Source organism: Crassostrea angulata, chromosome 2 (assembly GCF_025612915.1).
Source record: "Crassostrea angulata isolate pt1a10 chromosome 2, ASM2561291v2, whole genome shotgun sequence".
Taxonomy (NCBI): domain Eukaryota; kingdom Metazoa; phylum Mollusca; class Bivalvia; order Ostreida; family Ostreidae; genus Magallana; species Magallana angulata.
Window position 1 is genome coordinate 34,657,037 of NC_069112.1, and position 9,888 is coordinate 34,666,924.

General features: G+C 33.7%; 1 long non-coding RNA gene across 1 annotated transcript; it reads right to left on the reverse strand.

Moving 5' to 3' along the window:
- Positions 1-888: 888 nt before the first annotated feature.
- Positions 889-7,495, reverse strand: LOC128171751 (uncharacterized). Its single transcript, XR_008242142.1, has 5 exons — positions 7,394-7,495; positions 7,149-7,223; positions 2,134-2,241; positions 1,629-1,733; positions 889-1,051 (listed from the first exon to the last, which is right to left on the reverse strand). It is a non-coding gene; the product is annotated as an uncharacterized LOC128171751 (long non-coding RNA).
- Positions 7,496-9,888: the final 2,393 nt, after the last annotated feature.

Sequence of the window (9,888 nt, forward strand, 5' to 3'; positions counted from 1 at the left end):
TTTATATTTACCTTTTAGTCTACTAATTGGCTAGTAACAGCATACAGCGGTCGTCTCTAATTAGATTAATTAAATGTCATAATACCCTATGTTCGGGTCATAGCTAGGGAATTTCAGGGGGACAAAATGAGAAGATATTTAAAAAAAAAATGAAAGAATAAAGCTTTTAAAGTCCAAATATTGTGGAAACATTTAGAAAGAGTTTGGGGTTTGTTTTTACTGAACTTAATCAGTATTAATATTATAATATGTTCGTAATGTCATTAGGAAGTTACATTTTTTTAAAGAATTATTCAATGATGTTTTTATATGAACAAGACTACTACAATTTAAAACAGTTTTTGAATTTTCTGAATAAACACAATGACTTGTCTATAGTCAAGAAATCATTTGCTAGCCCTGACGAAGGATGGATGTTTGATATGAATATAACAGTATACTAGTCAGCTTATTCAGTGTATCTATGAAAACATTAACATATACAATATCTTTCCTCAATGTTAAGTGTTGGAAAATATTTCTTTAAGGGTCTCGCACCTTTTTAATATCAGCTCATGCACTCTATTTTGATTTTAAAGTTTTCAGCCAAATTATAGGCTTCATAGTCATTCTTGCAAGTTTTTTTTTTAACGAGAGCAGTGGGTGCTCATTACAATAGTTTGGGTTTTATTTTCTCCAGAATGAAACTTAAATGCGTACATTGCATATGAGATTCATCGACATGCATTGAAAGAAGAAATATATTACAGACTGACTTTGTTAACAACACACTTGTTTTTGAATAGCATTTTCGCAAAGTCAATTGTCTTTGAAGGCTTGAAGGATTCTAAATAAGTATTAATATATGTTTTATCTCTTTATAAAAAAAAAAAAATAATGCATTGCAAAGTCAGTCTCTAGCTTTAAAAAAGGCATCCACTGTGCTATTGGTAAAAGAAATTGCAGAGAAATTTTCAACTTTAAAATTTAATTGTCTGACAAATTTAAAAAAAAACCAGACGTTTTCTTTCAAAGGGTTGTTCTGCCTCTCTGTTACTTCCAATGCTCAACACTGTAAAAATTGATAAGATATATCATGTTGTGAAGAAGGTATAAATAAGAACTTCGTATCAAACAAATTGCAAATGTAGTTTAGTATTTTAGTTCATGACACACCCTTTAGGTCGTAAGCAATCTTTACATGAAGTAGGAATATCTTTATTAGAACGGTATAAATCAGACAAAGATTATAATTTTTTTCTTTTCATTGACCTTGAACTTGCCAAAATGACCTTGGTTGAAAATCATTGTACTCTCTGGTTATAAACAATAGTTGCTGGAAGCAAAAACTGCCAATGTTTCTCAGTAAGAAACATTTAGAATAGACAGGACACAGATTTTTCACTTGGCGTACCAGTGACCTTTAAACTTGCTTAAAAGACCTCGGGTTAGATCATGACACACCATCAGGTGGTAGGCAATCTTCAGTTGAACTAAGAACTTCCAATGTTTCTCCATAAGAAAGATACGGACCGGACACGATTAAGTACAGTCAGACAAACGGACGGACAGGGATGGAGAGCGATTCCTATACACCATTAAACTTTGTTTGCGGGGAAGATGTATAAAAATTTATATCATTAATATACCTTACGGGTTCCTCTTTTTACCCAACCTCTGTGATTAAAACTCAAACCAAATCCTGCACCATAATACAACCAGCATCCGCCACTCCATTTCGTATTAGGATTACTCTAAATGTGTAAAAAAAAAAAATAATACTAGTATTTAAACGTTTTTCTTAAAAAAAAAGATTTTTTTAAATATTTTTTTATTACGTTTGTCGTAAATCATAAATATTTGATATAGTTACAAAAAATAATTCATGTAAAGAGTAATTAAACATTGATTAAATAGTAACAAAATATTACAAATATAACGAAGATTTATTAAGCATCGTGTTTATAGGGCCCGATGGTCGTAGCCATTTTAAAATGCATTGATCTCCTTTAGAATAAAAGCTCTATTTCAAAAATCAGTTATATGCCAAACTTTAAAAGGTGAAATATATAATTTCTTTTTCAAGTAAATATAACTTTTTAAACATTTTGAAATGTGTTGACCACAGAGTCCCCATAATCAAAGAAATTATACATGTACGTCACGGGTTCCCCTTTCACCCGTCATTCCTGTGAATTCTTCAGGAACTCCACCACTATAGTATTTCCAGTATTTGAAATGTTCTCGGGCATCACAACTATTCTGAAGTATTGAAAACAAAGAAATAAGAGGTCACATTGGCATTACATCAATAATTTTAAAAACTAGACTCTTGTTGCTATAGCAACAAAAAGGTCTTCCGTTCCTCATGTATAAATCTGTACAAAAGATCCATTTCTCTTGTAAACAGAAAATGGATATTATTTATACTAAAAAGGAATTCCCAAGAAATGAACAAAACAAAAAGACAAAACGTCATTTTTGAGTACTTTCTGTGACGACCGGAAGTTACGCCGGATCATACAAAACATAGTAAACATATCTTCATACATTGTCTTGTATTTCCTCAAATTTTGGATGTTCAAGTTTTTGTTAGTTATAATATCTCGTTGAGAAATGGTTTTTGTCTCGGGACCGGAAAGGAACGAACAGAAGTGATTAAGAAATTGAAAATACGTATTTTAGTACATTTACCTATGATAAGTTATTGTTCGTCACATTGAGAAAATGCTAAAAAAAAACTTATTAAAAAAAAAACAACCTTTTATTGCTTGAACACTTCGAGTGAAAACCGGAAGTGACGTACGACCAAATGGAACCCGTTAAACACATGTTCATTCAAATGTCCATTATCCATACAAGTTTTGTGTCTTGATCTCTCAAAGTTTCTGAGATCTAGGGGGTAGTTTGTTTTTTAAAAAGAAGGCTACCTGAGATATTTGAGATGTCTCAACGGAAGTAGAACTTTTTTGGGTTTTTTTACGATCTGTGGATGACTTCCTGTATTTTTATAACTAAAAAGTTACTTCCATGCTAAATAACCAACATATTTTTAAAAAATCCGAACTTGGTGTACTTCCTGTGACGACCGGAAGTTACGCCGGATGAAACAAAAAAGTGTTAACACGTGTCCATACACAGGTCTATAATCCTACAAAGTTTGGTTGTTAAAGTCGTTACCGTTTTTGAGATCTCGTCGATATAAGGTTTTTTGTCTCAAGACAGGAAACGGACAAACGGAAGTGCTTAATGAAATTTAATTTTTTTATATTTTGTTACTTTCCTATTTTACATTATTATTCATCGAAGTAGCTAAAACTATCAAATAAAAACAGTTTTATGGATAAACAGTTTGATTTGTTTGAACTCTTCCGCTGTGGACCGGAAGTGACGGAAGACAAAATGAAACTGTTTAAACACATCTTCAATCAAATGTCTATGATTAGTGAAAGTTTCGTGTCTTAATCACGTACAGCACCTGAGAACTTGCGGGTACAAAATATGTTTTAAAAAAGCTTCCTGAGATAATCGAGATATCTAACCGGAAGTAGATTTTTTTTGTTTATTTAACATTGTATGGATGACATATGTAAGGATCTATACTAATATCTTTATTCTATGGGAAATAAATTAGATATGTAAAAACAAAAATTTTTGAAGTACTTCCGGTGACGACCGGAAGTTACGCCGAACAAAACAAAATAGTTTAAACACATCTACAACTATAGGTCTATCATCCCACAAAGTTTGGATGTTTAAGTCTTTACCGTTTCTGAGTTCTCGTTGGTACAAGCTTTTTCAACGCGGGACAGGAAACGGACGACCGGAAACGATTTTTGATAAAATGAAAAAAACACCTCGAGATATTGTCATTTTATTCCATTCCAGAAAATTTCACAGAAATCTATCCAGTCATCTCGACAAAAACTGGGAAAAAAATAATAATAATAAACTAGATTCGATCTCGTTGCGAGCAACGAGTGGGTCTTCCGTACGATTTTTGAATAGATTAGATTAAAATCATCAATTCAAAGATAAAATCGTAGATCTAAGCGAAAACAAGAGAAAAAAATTTGCGGCACTCGGGGCTTGAACTCGGGTCGCCTGGGCCATGTCCACGACTTTATCGACTGAGCTACTCGGACTCTCGCTTCAGGACTTTGACGCTTAATTTCTCAAGAATGCCTTGATCGATTTTAAAACAAAATACATATTCTAAATCAGTAAGAGAGTCTCTATAAGGTGTGAAAATTTCAAAAAAAATTATTAGAAAATAAAAAAGTCGAAAAATTCAATTTTTTAAAATTCCTTCCAGAGAAGACCAAAAGTGACGGCGGACATATTTTAGACAATCGTGCACCAGAAAAACGTTAAATCTATCATCTCTAAAAATGTCAGCTCTATATCTTCAGTCGTTTTTGAGAAATGTCGCAGACAAATTTGACTTTAAAAAAATCGTTTAATGACGATAACTTCCGACCGGAAGTAAATTTTAAAAAACTGTTCCGGCGGTACAAACTTCAGTTGACAAGGCACCATCCCTGAAAATTTGACTGAAATCAAGCAAGCCATCTCCGAGAAATCGCCTGCACAAAATCGGTAAGAAGAAAAAAAAGAATAAGAATAATAAGAAAAGTGAAAAAGAAACAATAGAATAATAGAAGGGTCTTCCGCTGAAGACGGAAGACCCTAAAAACCTTACAATCACTATAAGGTCTTCCGTTGGAAACGGAAGACCTTAATAACTACAAGAGTGCAAGCCACAAAACAATTAGAAACGAGCTTAAAGCCTGTCTCACACAGAACACACGGCTTATACGGTTGGCCACCCGTGTAAATACATACAACCGAACCAACCGTGACCCTATCCGACTTACACTCGGGCCACTTGAGTGTATCCGGCTTTTTTTAACTTTTGAAAAACTGGCAAGGGTGCCATGTCTGTGTATGATCATATTAGCTATCGTACAAGACCGTACGAGACCGTATATACAACCGCACATGAAGTCCATTCCACGAGTGAGCTCAACCGTGTCAATATCGTATATAAATCGTATGGAATCGTGTGAAACCGTTCCCAAGTCCTACATCCAACACCCGGATTAACACTCAAATGTCACACGATCACCGTACGATTCACACGGGTGTACACACGGATTTAAACGACCAATACGGTTTCATACGATCGCCATACGACCAATACAGTTCAAGTACGAATTATACATGGTCAAGTACGACCAGACACGGTCTCTACGTCTGTAGAAAGCTGGTGTATGATCATACAGCACTCGAACACAACAGAAAACACAAATACCTGCTGACACCTTGAAACAACAGAGTACTTGCTACACAAAGCCTCCAAAGAAGAAGGTCCCCAAAAGAATCCCCACCATGGAAGATTCTCCCAGAGAGATTACAAAAAGGGCCTTCTATCAGTCTTCTCGTGATTTCTAATTCCCTTATTCTGTCATCTGCCATTTTTATAACTTCTCTGTTAAAAATTCGAAAATTTATGAAGCCAAGCCATCAAATCGAGTCAATTTATATCAAAACAAATGTGTGATAATTCGAGCATAACTCGAACAAAAGTCGGTGGGACCGTATGTAAACCCTGCAGATGTCCAGTTAATCGAGTGAAAGTCGTGTTTAATTGTACTAGGCCGTTACAGACCGTACTTGGAACCGTACAACATGTAAGCCTTCCGTCTTACGGATCCAATTGAGGGTCAGCTCAAACTTAGTGATGACAAGTCCAGTATTTCTTTCTCAAGCGGTTTTATTAAGCGTGATCGTATAGTTACAATTACATCAACTAATAGCAGCCCAAATCAGGAGTCTCAGAATGTCTATAAGCGGAATCTATCTAAATCTCAATCTCTCTTCATCTGTTCAACATCATTTTACATGGGTATATATAACATTTTACTTATGATGGACAGTTCTGACTAGTTCGGCCCATTTACGACGATCATGAGTGAACATTTAGTGCTCAAAATTAAGATTAATATTTTATTTCTAAATAAAGTAACAAAACCGTCAAAACTGCCAATCAAAGAGTCTGGATGCAGGATTTGAGTCTCCGAGTCCTGGGTCTCGGAGTCCCCCACCTAGTATGAGGCATCACTTACTCACAATACGTTTATTCATACACGGCATAAAAGGTTACAAAGGTTAATATATAGAATACACAATACATGACTCAATATAGAGTACTAGAGCTATCGTTGCAGACACAGAATCGCCAAATATGTCACATGTTGTTAAACTCTCAATTTGGATATTATTATGCCCGTATTATGCACCTGGTTTCATAACATCATTTAGGAATACTACGCATTGCTACAAGAGTCACAGAGTTCATTCTGTCAATTATCATTAACACCATTCAGTGCGCAGCATCTAGGTACACATAAATATCATAGTGACCATTATGTAATACTAGCAATTGAAGGTCATAGCATGGCTATCTGTTTACAAACAATCGTTTGAAAATAGTTTGCAAATCGTGTTCAAACCGTGACAAACCTTGCCTGACCGAGTATATCCGTGTTTTTTTCGTACATACTCGAGCTACATTCGAGTCTAAATCGTACCAACTCATCCCCAGGCACTGTTGGAGCTCAATACTAGTACCAGTCAACCCTTTTATAACCGAGTATACCGTATTGGAACCGTGTGCCCAACCGTGTCCTGTTTGAGACAGGCTTTAATAAGATAAAGTTCTATCAATACCGTTGCAAAAGGCCTAAAAATAATTTGTGTGTTAAGGGTAACCCGACCTTACCAACAAAAATGCCCCGATCCTACCATTTTAAGGTGTCTGCTTTTATCCAATTGTAAATTTTGTTATTTCTTTTAAAAAAAATCCGTTTTTAAATGACACAAACATTCTTAGGATTCATGCAAAAAAAAATGATAAAATAAAAAAAAATCCCTACCTACCTAACCTAATTTTTTCATCCGTGCTACCTTAAACACACAATTTTTTAGAGGCCTAATTGGGAATGCATTTTTATGTTTAAAAATGATTTACAGTTTTGTCATGTGATTTAGTATTGAAAAAAAAATAATTTTACGAACAAGGTCTGAAGCAGCTACATTCGTTAATTTCCGTACTATGTACATTTTACCACCTGTAACACCTTGATATCTACTGCAATAATACTCACAGGAATCATCTGCACACCTTTAGCATTTACGTACATTAAGACAACAGAGACAAGTAGCAGGAAGATGGACTTCATCTAAAATAAATCATTCATTTATAAATAATCCGATGGACAAATGAAACACATTTGCATTGTTTAATAATACAATATTAAAACAAGTGTTTTATTAGTTTATTAAATTAATTGATCGATTAATTAATTAAAGCATGTTAAGATAATAATGAAAATGAACAAGAAATATTTACCGTTTTATTCTGCCAGCGACACAACAAACAACTGCAGATGCTCAGGACTGTGTAAGTTGATATTGTAACAGAAACCAATGTTATATAACTAACGTTGAAAGCTTTAAAATGTAGAAAAGACATGATTTAAATATTTTTGTGTTTTGACATAAACTACATGTATCCAAATTTAGATTGTTTTCAAGGCTAAAGCCCATCTGTGCAGATAATGTATTCAGTATCAAAATAACCGTTTAAAACATGCTTCAACTTATGTAAAATAAGACATGATTTAGTCATTTGAGAATGGTTTTTTTTTATGCATGCTTATTGATAAACAAGGGATCGTTGTGCAAAGGACATCTTACGTTATTTTACAACAATCAATCTTCACTTAATAAAGACGATGTAACATAATGAACTCATTAATGAACACGATTATTGAATGTTCCCGATTAGTTAAAATATAAATTGGAGAAATATATACTGAAATTTTATTTATGTAACTTCCGTTCGAAAAAGAACCCCGATTACATAGTGAAATATATTGATTTGATTATACACTTGACAGAATCAGATGTAAAACAGTGTTTTCTCTTTAAACGTGCATTACACACGGTATCAGCAGTCATCAATTTACTCCCGCAGTATTCAGAATCAAAACGTGAAAAAGTGCAATACTTATAACCCCCCCCCCCTTTTGATTTAGTAACTGCTGAAAAATGTAACTTATATAACGATACTTTGTATACAACCTAAAATAGGTTGTAGATTTGAGTTTTATTAACCGATGTTTACATCTTTAGGCTGAATAGCACCGACAAGAAAATTGATCGATAACTGAGCAGTAATCCATCATAAGGCATCGTTCAACCATCGATCGATAAGTGGCCAGCTTACATGATATAACTTTAGTTCGTTATAAGCATTTGGTTCTATACATGTACATCGCCGCTGGTTTACAAAGTAAACAAAATGTGGATTGTAAAACATTTATTTAACATACATGTAAAATCATAGAAGAATGGCAAAGGACTTAATACATGTTAAAGTGTACTTTTTGTTTACAATTATACGATTGCAAACTCTATCTCTTAGACATATATTTTATTAGTTTGATTTACCCGGTCTGCAGTTTGCATAAATTAAACTGAAAAAAATCAAGACATCTTCTTAGTTTGATAAGATTAAAGACACCCCTGCGAATGTTATTGTCTTTCAAATTTTAGACCACGTGGTTTTATTTGATCCTTTCAGTTTCGCAGTAAAATCGTACCTCGTGTATATAGTCTATTTTACAGTATCTAGGTTTTTGTAGTCAAATGTAAAATCTAGAGAACTTCAAGAAAACCCTCGCATGCATGTGTATCAAACTGTGTACACTTCATAAGCATGTTTAAAGGACAAACCCTATTTATTTTCAAGGAATTCCTATACATTTGTTAAAGATATCGTTAAAATTACAACAGTAAGACATTTTATAAACGACTTCCGGTTTGTGGAAGAAAACATTTCAAATCAACAACTTGATATTTTGTTGGATGTAAGCCCTGTAAAGGTAAGAAGCACACATTTTTTTTTTAAATTGGGAGTTGAAAGGATGTCCAAAGTGAAAAACTGAAGCAAGCAGAAGATTAAACTCACCTTAATTTAATTGAAACAAGCAGCCGTCTGAGCCGAAATTCGGGCTATATTTAACGAATTATTCAGAGAAGAAAAGGTTCATAACTCAGAAGGCACTTTGACAAATATCGTCAACATGATTAACCGGTAATTTATTTCATGTTAATCGGTGAAGATACATACATATATATGTATGCTACTCTTTTTAAAATATTGGGGTTAAAATTACGACATGTTAACTCGAATTTTCTCATAGAGCAGACTATAAATCGCCAAATCTTAGCTACGTTTCCTTTTCAATATGAAACTTAAATTTGCCTACACTAATTGTCTACAAGTATATCACTTGATAAACAGAATTTATTAAACTATATAACTAAAATTTAACACGTTTGTGGTGTGTTTTCCCTACTTATGGGAGCAGTTGTACAAGCACATAAATACACCCATCCCCCATGGATATATACAGAGCGAGCATGGGGATAGGAATAAACGAAATATTTTAATTCAAATTGTTTTTTTAACAAGTTCAATATTTGGTCTCTTCAATTACATGTTTATTTCTGAATAATGCATTTCCCCGCACAATATTTTCATTTCGCGAGGGGGTGCTCCGCTCTGCGGTGCTCTTGTTGATTTTAAACTTTATCTCCATTAATGAATAAAATGTGTTCAAGAAATAGATGTGACTATACAAAAATTAGTTTTTGTCTGCGTTTGCAACAACTAACATGCTTAAAAGAGATCCCTCCTGAGTATTAATTTTTGATCCGCGCCTGACCTAGTAATAACATCAATAGTGGAACAGATTATACCATTTTATGCAGAATGTTTTTTGAAAATGGCTCGATATACTAAGTCTTAATGCAAAACCGACACCCATTTTTTAATAC